The sequence below is a fragment of the Phyllobates terribilis genome, unplaced genomic scaffold (assembly GCF_046119375.1).
Source record: "Phyllobates terribilis strain yellow unplaced genomic scaffold, ASM4611937v1 Scaffold_4__5_contigs__length_816908805, whole genome shotgun sequence".
NCBI lineage: Eukaryota > Metazoa > Chordata > Amphibia > Anura > Dendrobatidae > Phyllobates > Phyllobates terribilis.
The window spans coordinates 722,306,179-722,320,191 of NW_027362764.1; positions in this window are offsets into that span (position 1 = coordinate 722,306,179).

Here is a 14,013-nt window from a genome sequence, read left to right on the forward strand (position 1 = left end):
TCAGCATAGGCCTTTTGAGCCTATGGATTCTGCTAAACTTTCACTATTTTCTTGGAAGGTGGCCTTCTTGGTGGCAGTCACCTCTTTGAGAAGGGTTTCGGAATTGGCAGCACTTTCTTGCTCACCTCCTTTTCTGGAATTTTTTCCTGATCGCGTGGTGCTTTGTACTCGGGAAGATTTTTTGCCTAAGGTAGTGTCACAATTCCACATTAATCAGGACATTGTGTTGCCTTCTCTTTGTCCAGGACCTAAGAATCCAAGGGAGCGGGCCTTGCACTCGTTGGACTTAGTGCAGGCATTGAAGTTCTATCTTACGATCACCCAAGGTTTTCGGAAGTCGGACTCTCTTTTTATAATTCCGGCAGGTCGTCGGCGTGGTCAACGTGCTTCCAAAGACACGATAGCTCGGTGGATCCGTTCAGCTATCCTGGAAGCGTACCGGCTCAAGGGCGAGCCTTGTCCGGTTAAAGTTAAAGCTCATTCCACGAGAGCCATTGGCTCATCGTGGGCTTTTCGTCAGGGGGTCTCGGCAGCGCAGCTCTGCCAGGCGGCCACCTGGCGCTCCGTTCACACCTTTACTAAGTTTTATAAGGTGGACGTAAGTGCTTCAGCCGATGCGGCCCTGGGACGCAGGGTCCTGCAGGCGGCGGTAATTTAAGTTATCCCTTTACTTAGTTTTCCGTTATTTTAGCGCGGTTTGCGCTCTTGCCTAAGTTTTGGGGTATGGAAGCTTCTGCCTCTATTTCCCACCCTTAAGTAGGTACTGCTTTAGGACGTCCCACGAAGTAGAGAATCTGTGTCTCCCTTCCTTCCCTTCTGCTGCTGAAAGCCGGATTTTGGTAAGAACTTACCTGTAAAATCCTTTTCAGCGAAGGAAGGAAGGGAGACACAGCACCCTCCCAGGGCAGAAGTGTTTTTTTGTGTTTCTAGATGCAGCGCGTCTCCTTCCTGATGTCGATCTTCTGGACTGGGTTTAGCGCTCTACGGCTCTCCTTCCAGTTTCGCCAGCTCTACACAGTTGTCAGGTCCAATGGGGTATGCTTAAGACTGTGTGTTTCTTTTACATAACCTGTTTTCTCTCATTTCTGAAATTTCAGAAGGGGATATGTTGTTCTGCTGGTTGGTCTGCTCTTCCTTAGCTTGTGTACGGACTGATGAACATGGGAGTAGGAGGAGCCTATATACTGGAGGGGCCGGTCGTCTTTTTCCAATCTGAGGTGACTATCCTATGGGGCTCCGCCTACCCACGAAGTAGAGAATCTGTGTCTCCCTTCCTTCCTTCGCTGAAAAGGATTTTACAGGTAAGTTCTTACCAAAATCCGGCTTTGTGCCCCTCTGACAGTCACAATAACCTGAGTTTCCCTATAAAGATAAGTGCCCACTTAACATTTAATAATGTCCTGGGTCTCCCCCCATGTACAGCTCCCCTATACACAGTATGATGCTCTCCTATACACAGTATAATGCCCCCTCACTGTATAGTACCCAACACACAGTATACTGACCCCTTAGTAGCCTCCAAACTGATGTCTCCAACACTGTGTGATTGACTCCACACTGTGCAAAGACCCCACATTATCTCCCACACTGTATGATGGCCCCCACACTGTGCAAAGACCTCACATTATCTCCCACACTGTATGATGGCCTCCACACTGTGAAAAGACCCCACATTATCTTCCACACTGTATGATGGCCCCCCACATTGCAAAAAGACCCCACATTATCTCCCACACTGTATGATGGCCCCCCACATTGCAAAAAGACCCCACATTATCTCCCACATTGTATGATGGCCCCCACACTAAACAAAGACCCCACATTATCTCCCACACTGTGTGATGGCCCCTACACTGTGCAAAGACCGCACACAATCTCCCACACTATATGACCCTAACTGTAATCCCCACACTGTATAAATAACCTCCATATAGTATAATGCGCCAGATAGTCCTCAATATAGCATAATGCACTCCCCATAGGCAGAGTCTGTAGGATAATCCCCCCCATTGGCAGTCTATAGCATAATCCCCGCACCCCCCATAGGCAGTCTGTAGCATAATCCCCCCACCCCCATAGGCAGTCTGTAGCATAATCCCCCTCATCCCCCCATAGGCAGTCTGTAGCATAATCCCCCCACCCCCCATAGGCAGTCTGTAGAATAATCCCCCCACCCCCCTATAGGCAGTCTGTAGCATAATCCCCCATAAGAAAAAATAACTAAGCACAATACTCACCTCTCTCTCCTCCTGGTTCCCCCGCTTCTCTGAGCGCCCAGCCCGCACACATCTTCAGCACCACGGGCCGGGCGCCAAGTGATGACGTCAGTGACGTCAGACACAGAGGACGCTATGGGGACTGATGGGAGAGGGAGCATCGCTCCCTCTCCCATCACTGAGCTCGCGGTTGCGGTGAATAGTGGGGGGGCCCTATGCTGGCACCGGGGGCACCGGGGGCCCCCTCCTGCTTAAGGGCCTCATAGCGGCCGCCAGGCAGTGCAGGGAGATCGAGTCTCCCTGCTCTGCCCTGAGTGTAACTGTGTGTGAGACATGATCAGACACATCCTGTTTCAGAGGGACTCTGAAAGTCACAAAGCCTATTTTTATAGGGCCATCAGGCGGCCTTTAATATTCTTAAAGGGCCGCGCTATTCTTAGAGAGCCATCAGCCGGCTATGCTTTGTTGTTCCCATTACTAAAGAGTGGGTTTCCTATACTGTTATTGCGTATGCAGTGAGTGGCAGGTCTGCCCAAAATTTGGACGCACCCTGACACCCGTTTGAAAATTTGGACGTACCCCAATACCCCCTTGAAGAGACTTAGAGGAGAGCCTCCTGAAATCAATGTTCCCATTGTTAGGAAGTGGGTCTCCCATACTGTTTGCCTATGAAGTGAATGCAAGAGCTGCCAAAAATTGGGACCTACTCCAATGCCCCTTGGAAGAGACGTAGAGGAGGACATCCTGAAAAAAAATGTTTCCATTATTAGGAAGTGAGTCTCCCATTGTGTTTGCTTATGCAGTGAATGCAAGGGTTGCCAAAAATTTGGAGACACTCCAATGCCCCTTGGAAGAGACGTGGAGGTCAGAGGGCCTCCTGAAAACAATGTTCCCATTATTACGAAGTGGGTCTCCCATTGTGTTGTCCTATGCAGTGAATGCAAGGGCTGCCAAAAATGGGGAGGCACTCCAATGCCCCTTGGAAGCAACGTAGAGGGCCTCATGAAAAAATGTTCCCATTATTAGAAAGTGGGTCTCCCATAGTGTTGGCCTATGCAGTGAATGCAAGGGCTGCCAAAAATGGGGAGAAACTCTAATGCACCTTGGAAAAGACGTGGCGGAGGGCCTCATAAAAAAAATGTTCCCATTAGAAAGGAGCGGGTCTCCTATACTTGTAATGCCCATGCACGAAGTATATGGGCTGACAAACATTTATCCCTGGGGGGTATACATGAACATACTGTATAACATTTTTTTTTTTTTTACGGGAATCATAAACACCCTTTAAAAAAATTTATGTGGGTGTTGCATCACGGACCATGGACCAAAGGTGCATGGGAATACACCTCCCAAAAAAAAGACACTGGATTTGATTTTATGTTACGCTGCTATCATTCGGTGGTGTTGAGAAGTCTGGCCCAATCCAGCGCTTGTTCATTTTTATAAGAGTCAGCCTGTCAGCATTTTCAGTTGACAGGCGGATGCGCTTATCAGTTATAATTCCACCAGCGGCACGAAAGACCCGCTCTGATAAAACGCTAGCGGCAAGGCATGCCAGAACCTCCAAGGCGTAGAGAGCCAGTTCATTCCACGTGTCCAGCTTAGATACCCAATAATTATAAGGCACAGAGGAATCACAGAGGATGTTGTTATGGTCGGCAAGGTACTCCCTCAGCATCTTCCCAAACTTTGCACTCCTTGTGAGAGTACCCCCCGCCTCAGGGCTTGTGTGATGTGAGGGGCTGAGAAAACTCCCAGAACTTTGACAGTGTTCCCCTGCCTCTGCTGGATTGAAGTTGTGTCTCTCTCGCCTGTACTCCTTGGTTGTCCAACGAACTGTGACCTCTGCCGCCAGTGTTTTCAGATGGGAATTTTTTTAATAGTTCCGCAACAAGGGCCTTCTGGTACTGCCCCATTTTTGTAGACCTGTCTGCTTCAGGAATAAGAGATATAAAGTTCTCCTTGTAGCACGGGTCTAGAAGTGTCACCAACCAGTACTGACTGTCACCCAAAATTTTGAGAACGCGAGGGTCACTGGAAAGGCAGCATAACATAAACTCAGCCATGCATGCCAGACTGCTAACAGGCAAGACTTCCGTGTGCTCACCAAGAGGATGACTGACCATGCTCTCCTCCTCCTCCTCTCTGTCCTCTGGCTATCCACGCTGAACAGACGGTATGACAGCTGCGCAGGTAGTACCGTCTATAGCGCATGAAACTAGCTTCTGTTTTTCCTCCTCCTCTTCCTCATTGTCACCCAAGTCCACTCCTGAGGTCTTATGTGTGGAGTCTGAACTGAAAACCGATGGCCTTGTTGATGCTGGTACTCAACAACTGCCCCCTTCGGCTCACAAATCCTTCCCAACATCTACAGTGTAGAGTTCCAATGCGTGGGGACGTCACAAACCAGTCAGTGAGCTGGAAGCTGCAAACGCTGCTGAAGCACCGCAAGGGTGGCGGAAGCTGTAGCTGACTTTCTAAAATGGGCACACAGGCGGCGCACTTTGACAAGCAGATCCGGCAGCTCCGGGTAGGTTTTGAGAAACCGCTGAACCACGAGGTTAAGCACATGGGCCAGGCATGGTATATGTGTGAACTCGCCTCGCCTCAGTGCCGCCACCAGGTTCCGGCCATTGTCACACACGACCATTCCTGGCTGTAAGTTCAGCGGTGTGAGCCACAGATCTGCCTGCTCTTTCAGAGCTGTCCACAACTCTTCAGCATTGTGCGGTTTGTCACCTAAGCATATTAGCTTCAGCACAGCCTGCTGCCGCTTGGCTGAGGCTGTGCTGCAGTGCTTCCAGCTTGTGACTGATGAGGTCCTTTTGGAGATGGAGGCTGAAGAGGAGGAGGAGGTTGAGGAGGATGAGGTGCAGTAGCTGTAGACTGTGGGGGCAACCCTGATTGACCTATGGCCCGCAATCCTCGGAGTCGGGAGATGTGTTCCGTTCCAATGTCCGACTGGGTCCTGGCTTCCACTATGTTTACCCAGTGTGCCATCAGCGAGATGCACCATCCTTGCCCACAAGCACTTGTCCACGTGTCCGAGGTTAGGTGGACTTTCCCAGTAACTGCATTGCTGTGGGACACGTGCTTGTGTAGTGCGGGGACGGCACACCGGGAGAAACAGTGGCGGCTGGGGACCAAGTACCAAGGGGCGGCCGCCGCCATCAGGTTGTGGAGGGCTTCCGTCTCCACGAGCCTAAAAGGCAACATTTCGAGTGCAAGCAGTGGCGAAATGTGGGAATTTAGTAGTGTGGCTGCATATTTGTGCTTGCGTTCCAAGGACTGGGGTATGGACAACTGAACGCTGAACTGGGACAAGGACGTGCTTGCTGATGGTGCTAGTTGAGAGCGTGCAATGACAGGTGCAGGGCAGGAGGCATCTTTGCAAGCACTATGGACAGGGAATTGGCTTGCACGCACAACAGCAGAAGAAGCAATGGTGTCACCTGCAGACACTGTTCCTGGACCCTGGGGTTCGGCCCACGAAGTTGGGTGCTTTGCTGCCATGTGTCTGATCATGCTGGTGGTGGTCATGCTGGTAGTTTTGCTACACCTGCTGATGCTGGCCTGGCAAATGGTGCAAATGGCCTTTTTGGAGTTATCTGCAGAGTCTTTAAAAAACATCCAGACTCGGGAAGACCTAACAGTTGTACTGGCAACTTACTTCGTGTTGGTGTTACGGGGAATGGTTGCCCGCCTTCTGTCTGCGGCCACCACACTGCTTCTTCCTGCCTGTTGGGGTGCTCTGCCTCCCTCCCCATGTGTGCTGCTATCCTCGCTCTGCATGTCCTCCTACCAGGTTGGGTTAGTTTCTATATCATTCACCACCTCATCTTCCACTTCCTCACCCTCGTCCTCCTCCTGACTTTCTGGCTATTGCCTCATCATCGTCCACTTCTTGTGACAGTTTCCCACCATCGCCTTCATGTGACCGTGGCTGCTCAAATATTTGGGTATCGCTACATGCGATCTCCTCTTGCCCCGCTTCAAGTAGACCAGGCGAGAGGCCAGAATCTATAAATGGAAAAGTGAACAGCTCTTCGGAGTGTCCAAGTGTGGGATAAGTTGTCTCTGGGCACTCGGCATGGTGGGAGGATGGAGGAACAGGGTGAGGAATTTGCAGTCCAGACTCACGGCTACTGAGACTTGACCGTGTGGAAGACAGGGTGGTTGTGGTGGCTAAGTGACTGGAAGCATTATCTGCTATCCAACCAATAACCTTTTCACACTGCTCTGTGTTCAATAGTGGTGTTCTGCGGTCCCCTATTAATTGGGACAGGAAGGTCGAGCGAGAAGATGTGGAGTTTGTTGTAGCTTGCCCACGGCCTCGGCCTCTGCATGCATCATCAACATCACGTCCAGTTCCCCGTCTCTTGCCACGTGCCTTGAACATTTTAAATGGAGGACAATATCTTCCACGCTCAATGGCTGAATTTGGAGCGAACTTATATGTTCCACAAAATAATTGGTAGTGCTGCGTTTTTTTCCGCAATGATAATCCGCAGCGGTATTTTCCGCAGCATGTACACAGCACATGCGGATTATTATTGGGGAACATGGCAGGCCTTCTACCATGCGTTTTTTTAAGCATTTCTGCAGCGTTTTTGCCGCTGCGGAAACGCTTAAAAAACGCATCGTGGGCACACAGCCTGATAGGGAAAGTAGATTGTGAGCCCCAGTGGGGACAGTGATGATTGATGATGATGTCTGTAAAGCGCTGTGGAATTAATGGTGCTATATAAGTGAGTAAAATAAATAAATAAATTCTGTATCTTAAAAATTGGAATAAAAAGCGATCAAAAAATTACTATGTGCCCCAAAATGGTACCAAAAAAATCTACAACTCGTCCCACAAACAATAAGCCATTATACAGCTCTGTTCGCCAAAAAATAAAAAAGTTACAGCTCTCAGAATATGGCGATGAAAAAAATTACACTTCATAAAAAGCATTTTAACTGTGACAGCAGCAAAACCTAAAAAAGAACGATCTAAATCTGGTACCGCTGTACTCGCACCGACCCGAAGATTAAATTTGCTTTATCACTTAGACTGCACGGTGAACCGTTCAGAAATAAAAATAAGGACTATTCTTGTGCTGCTGTGTTTATGTTCATTCTGCCTCCCAAAAATGAAAATAATTCTCGGCTCATGTTTATCCTGCACTCTCCGCTGAGCGCTTTCGTCAGGGTTTCCGTGTAAATTCCCCAAAACCGTGATTTAGACAAAACCCCTAGATGGAGCCACTCACTTACGAGGCAGATGGAGTCACTTTGGACTGGTCTGTGTTCCGGCGGTGTCCCATCATTTTAGGTGTCTTTTTAGTGCACAAGTGTGGACGACCACAGATCTGTGTATGCCTAAAAAGATGGAGACCACTGGAGCAGACGCCAAAGAGTCTCCATATGCCTCATTATGGTGCATGGTTCCAATGGGGTTTTCATCTGAATCACATTTCTGTGGGATCTACACAGAAACCCTGACGTAAGTGCTCATTTTAGAACACAAGAATGTGATCCTAGCCTTATTCTGGAAGCAATCAAAAAATATTATGTACCCCAAAATGTTACCAATAAAACCCTAATTTATCCCGCACAAAACCAGCCCCCACTCAGATCTGTCACTGGAAATATAGGGGGTCCCACGTTACTCATAAAACAGAGTCTGGAAAGACGATGGCTCCCACCTTCTCAAATAAAATCCAGTGAATTCTGTGCTCCCAAATTCAAATGCCCCCCTCCTTCTGAGCCCCACAATGCCTAAACCACAGTAAGTGGCCACATGGCATTGGCATATGGCATTTGGCATTATTGTAGTGGGGAGTGCATATTTAACAATTTACGGGGTGCGTGTCTCCAGAAGCACACGCTGGGCACAATGTATGGGGGTGCTACAATATATGGGGGCACTATACTGTATAGGGGCCCAATGTATGGGCACTAAACGGGCATATTTGCAATTCTCCAGAATAAAATCCTGGCTTGGATGTTACAAAATAGTCACTGAAGCCGTAGATTAATACATTGAGAGGTGCAATTTCTTAAATGGGGTCACTTTTGTTTTTTTTCTGCTGCAAATGTCGTCTGCAAACTGTTCTACCAAAATCTGTGCTCCAAAATCCAAATAGCGCTCCTTCCTTCTCAGCCCTGACGTGTGGCCTAACAGTAATTTCTGATGACATATGGGGAAAATGCGCAATAAATTAATGAATTAAGGGGTCCAGTTTCACCTATTAACCCTTATGTACCTCAAAAATTTGCAGTAAATTTAATTTTTACCATAAAAATGTCATATATCCACGTTCCAATGTTATAAAATTCTGTGAGGCACCTATGGCTTCAAAATGCTCACTACACCCCTAGATAAATTCTTTAGGCAGTGACGTTTCCAATATGGGGGGGAGGGAGTTTCTGCTGTTCTAGCACCTTAAGGTCTCAGCTAATGGAGCCCACAATCTATTAAAACGAAATCTGCATCTAAAAGCCTAGTAGTGCTCCTTCCCATTTGACCCCTGCTGTGTGCTCAAACAGTAGGGTTCAACTACATATGGGATATCACTATGCTCTGTAAAAATTGCATAACAAATTATGGGGTCCCTTTTCTCCTATTATCCCTCGTATAAATTTGGTGCTAAAGCAGTGTTTTAGTGGAACAATTTAATTTTTTGTTCTCACATCTGGAAGTTATAAAGTTTTGTGAATCACCTGTAGGTTAAAAATGCTCAGTATACCCCTAAATGAATTCCTTGAGGGGACTAGTTTCCAAAATGGGGTCACTTGTGGGGGAGGTTTCTGCTTTTTTGCATGTCAGGGGCTCTCCAAATGCGACATGGTATTCACAATCTATTCCAGAGAAATAGCACTCTTTCCTTTCCTAGCCCTGCTATGTGCCCAAACAGAAGTTTTTGACCACATATGGGGTATCATCGCATTTGAGAGAATTGGTATAACAAATTATGGGGTTTAATTTCTCTGGTTATCCATTGTGAAAATTACAAATTTGGGGCTAAAATTACATTTTCATGAAAAAAATGAAAATTTTCAATATGATGACCTAATGTTATCAAATACTGTGTAGTACCTGTGGGTTCAAAATGCTCACTATACCCCTGGATAAAATCCTTGAGGGGTGTAGCTTCCAAAATAGAGTAACTTCCATCAGTCTGCATTGCAAAACATCACTGCTTCCTTTCCGAGCCTTGCTGTGCACGCAAACAATAGTTTTCCCATACATTTGGGGTATTGGCGTACTTGGGAGCAATTGCACAACAAATTTTGGGTTAAATTTTCTCCTGTTACCCTTGTGAAAATAAAAAAATTGGGGCTAAAAGTACATTTTTGTGGGAAAAATTGTATTTTTTTATTTTCACGGCTCAACGTTATAAACTTTTGTGATGCACCTGGGGTTTCAAGGTGCTCACCATACATCTACATACATTCCTTGAGGAGTCTAGTTTCCAAAATGGGGTCACTTGTGCGGGGTTGTCACTGTTTAGGCACAGCGGCTCTTCAAATACAACATGGCGTCTGCTCTCGATTCCAGCCATTTTTGCATTCAAAAAGTCAAACTGTGCTCCTTCCCTTCCGAGCCCTGCCATGCTCCCAAACTGTAGTTTTACCACACATATGGGGGTATCAGCGTACTCAGGAGAAATTGCACAACAAATTTTGAGGTCCATTTTCTCCTGTTACCCTTGTGAAAATAAAAAAAATTGGGGCTAAAGTAAAATTTTTGTGAAAAAAAGTAAAATGTTCATATTTTCTTTCCACAATGCTTTAGTCCCTGTGAAGCACCTGAAGGGTTAATAAACGTATTGAATGTGGTTTTGAGTGCTTTGAGGGGTGCAGTTTTTAGAATGGTGTCACTTTGGGGTATTTTATGTCATATAGGCCCCCCAAAGTCACTTCAAATGTGATGTGGCTCCTAAAAAAATGATTTTTTAAATTCTGTTGTAAAAATGACAATATCGCTGATCAACTTTGAACAAAAAAAAATTTGTTTCAAAAATTGTGCTGATGTAAAGTAGACATGTGGGAAATGTTATTTATTAACTATTTTGTGTGACATGACTTAACAGCATAAGAATTCAAAGTTTGAAAACTGCAAAATTTTCTACATTTTTGCCAAATTTCCATTTTTTTTCCACAAATAAATGCAAGTCATATCGAAGATATTTTACCACTATCATGAAATATGATATGTCATGAAAAAACATTCTCAGAATCAGTAGGATACGTTGAAGTGTTGCAGAGATGTTATTACCTCATAAAGTGACATTGGCCATAATTGTAAAATTTGTCTTGGTCATTAAGGACATAATTGGCTCAGTCACTAAGGCTATGTGCCCACGTTGCGGAAATGAAGCAGAAAATTTCTGCTTCATTTCCGCATGTCCTCTGCCGGAAAAACGCATGCGGAATTTTGCAAGCGTTTATCGCGTGTTTTTCGCGCGTTTTCTACATGCGGAATTGCCTTGCGTTTTTTATTGCATTGAAAAGGCAATTCCGCATGCGGAAACGCAAAATTAATTGACAAGCTGTGGATTTTTGCGCTCATCAAAAACACTGCAGAAAAATCCGCAGCATGGGAATAGAACTTGCGGATTCTCATTGGGGACCATGGGTGCGGATTACCAAGCGTTTTACAAGCGTTTCCGATGCGGAGATTCCGCATCAAATACGCTTGTAAAATGCTACGTGGGCACATACCCTAAGACGTTAAAGCTAATGCATCTTGCATGCAGGAACAAAAATGTAAATGTTTTTCCTCTTGGCCCTGTCATTTCCATGTTTTTTCCAAACAAAAACTGAATAGCTCCTCGTAACAAAATAAGGTGCAAACTACTGTGACTGCAGTTTATATCAAAGTCAAGCAGCACACTGTGTGCGCCAAGATCTGTGCAAACATTGAATATATGAAATGTAAATGGCATTACTGCCATGTATAAAATTGAGATATTTAATGCACAAATTGGCCAAGTATATTTTAAATTACGGTAATGCAATTTACATTTCCTATATTTGATGTTTTACATTTATCCTGGCCACAAAGTAGCTGCTGCTCTTTTTTGATATGTGGCCACATAGGCGGATTATAATGAGGACGATATGGGCTACCGCCCGGGGCCCCGAACCTCCAGGGGGCCCGGGGCGTCTATGGCCAGATTGTCCTCATTATATGTGCGGCGCCACGGCACATACCGGCAGACAGTGGCGGGGGGGCCCCCGGACCGCTCCCCTAGCAGCGGCGCACTGCCGCTCCTTCTTCTTCGGCCGGGCTAGCACTGCAGCAGTTAACTTCCCTGTGCTGGCCCGGCCACGTCACTGCTAGGAGACACGGCCCTGTGCGCGGCCGTGTCTCCTAGCTGTGACGTCATGCAGGGCGCACCCGGCCTGCACTGCTACTTACCACCGGAGAGGAGCAGGAGCCCGGAGGACTGGAGCCGAGGCGGGGGATGGTGAGTGTGTGTATGTGTGTGTGTGTGTGTGTATATATATGTGTGTGTGTGTGTGTGTGTGTGCAGGCAGATATCATTGTGTGATGTCTGTTTATATGTATTTTTGTGTTTCAAATGTGTTTATGCGTGTATGTATAAGTCTGTATATGTTTGTGTACGTGCGTGACTGGTGCGGCCTCCTGCTGAGTATAGATGGCGCCGTGCGGCCTCCTGCTGTCTCTGGGGGGGCGCCGTGCGGCCTCCCTCTGTGTATAGACGGCGCCATGTGGCCTCCTGCTGTGTATAGATGGCGCCGTGCGGCCTCCCGCTGTGTATAGGTGGTGCTGTGCGGCCTCCTGCTGTGTATAGATGGCGCCGTGCGGCCTCCTGCTGTGTATAGATGGCATCATGCGGCCTCCCGCTGTGTATAGGTGGTGCTGTTCGGCCTCCTGCTGTGTATAGATGGCGCCGTGCGGCCTCCTGCTGTGTATAGATGGCATCGTGCGGCCTCCCGCTGTGTATAGGTGGCGCCGTGCGGCCTCCCGCTATGTATAGATGGCGCCGTGCGGCCTCCCACTGTGTATAGATGGCGCTGTGCGGCCTCCTGCTGTGTATAGGTGGCGCCGTGAGGCCTCCTGCTGTGTATAGATGGTGCCGTGCGGCCTCCCGCTGTGTATAGATGGCGTCGTGCGGCCTCCCGCTATGTATAGATGGCGCAGTGCGGCCTCCCGCTGTGTATAGGTGGCGCCGTGCGGCCTCCCACTGTGTATAGATGGCTATGTGCGGCCTCCTGCTGTGTATAGATGGCTATGTGCGGCCTCCTGCTGTGTATAGATGGCTACGTGCGGCCTTCTGCTGTGTATAGATGGCTACGTGTGCTCAATATTGAGTCATACAATTAATGTAAGGCTATGTGCCCACGATGCAGAAATGCTCTGGATTTTTTTTGAGCGTTTCTGCATCTCCCTGGCAGAAAAAACTAATGTGGATTGTACATGCGGATTGTACATGCGTTTTTCCTGCCAGGGACTTGCTGAAGTGAAGCGTTCTTCACATGCATTTCTGCATGCAGGTTGACAAGCGCTTTCCAAGCGATTTTAGCATCACTTGGAAAGTGCTTGACAACTTGGTCACACTATATAAATCCATGCAACCGGCATGGATTTATATAGTGAGACCGTAAAAGAATGGTAAAAAATAAATATATAATTACCTTCTGATGGCCTGCCGACGTCAGCGGTCGTGTGACCCGTCACATGACTAAATTACGTCACGACAGTTCCTTTTCAGACCATCGCGAGCTGCCGGCAAGCCAGGACGCATCGGATAAAGACACCGGGGGCCATCAGAAGGTAAGTATAATAATTTTTTATTTTATTCTTTTTTTACAGGTTCTATGGTACCCGGGTCCGGAGGAGAGTCTCCTCTTCTCTAGACGCGGGTACCATCCGCACATTGAAATGCATGGATTCCACATGTACAGATGCAGTGATGCGGATTCCATGTGTTCCAATGCAAGTCAATAGCGGCGAAAGCGCCACGCTTCCGCAAAATAATTGGTAGTGCTGCGGATTTTTCCGCAATGATAATCCGCAGCGGAAATTTCCGCAGCATGTGCACAGCACATGCGGATTATCATTGGGGAACATGGCAGACCTCCAACCATGCGTTTTTAAGCATTTCTGCAGCAGAATTGCCGCTGCGGAAACGCTTAAAAAACACATAGTGGGCACACAACCTCAAAAAAAATTATTATAATTAATATTGTGCCCAATTAATTTCACGTGAACTATCACATGATCTATCATAGGGGATCATGTGACATGTCACGTGATACATCAGGTGTGTGTGTGTGTGTGGGGGGGGGGGGGGGGCCCGCACCTTCTAAACTGCCCGGGGCCCTTGCTACTCTTAATCCACCCCTGTGTGGCCAGCAAGTGTTCTGACTCGATTTATGATGACGGTTCAAATAATAAAACTGCTGAAGAAGACAAAACTTCATCTTAGAAAGCCTGTCTGTCATTTCACCTTCGAGAAGGTTGGACTCAGGTTCATGTAGAATTCTGGATGTTGTAAAAGTTTGAGAACTCGCAACAAACTACCGGTCCTCACTCTGAAAAAACATGCTTCATTGATTAAAATTGACTTACATTTGTGTGTGTTATGATCTATGCATCTAGAATGTACAGCGAGTAAACTAAAAACAATTTGAAGTAGATTAAAGCTGGATCAACATCCTTCATAGTTGTCCATAAAGTTTAGATGGTTGTCGACCATACTCCCCCTTACAGGTGCATGCTCGGCTAAGCATTCATGTAGTTTCAATGGGGCAGAGGAGAGTAAGCTGCATCAGGAAC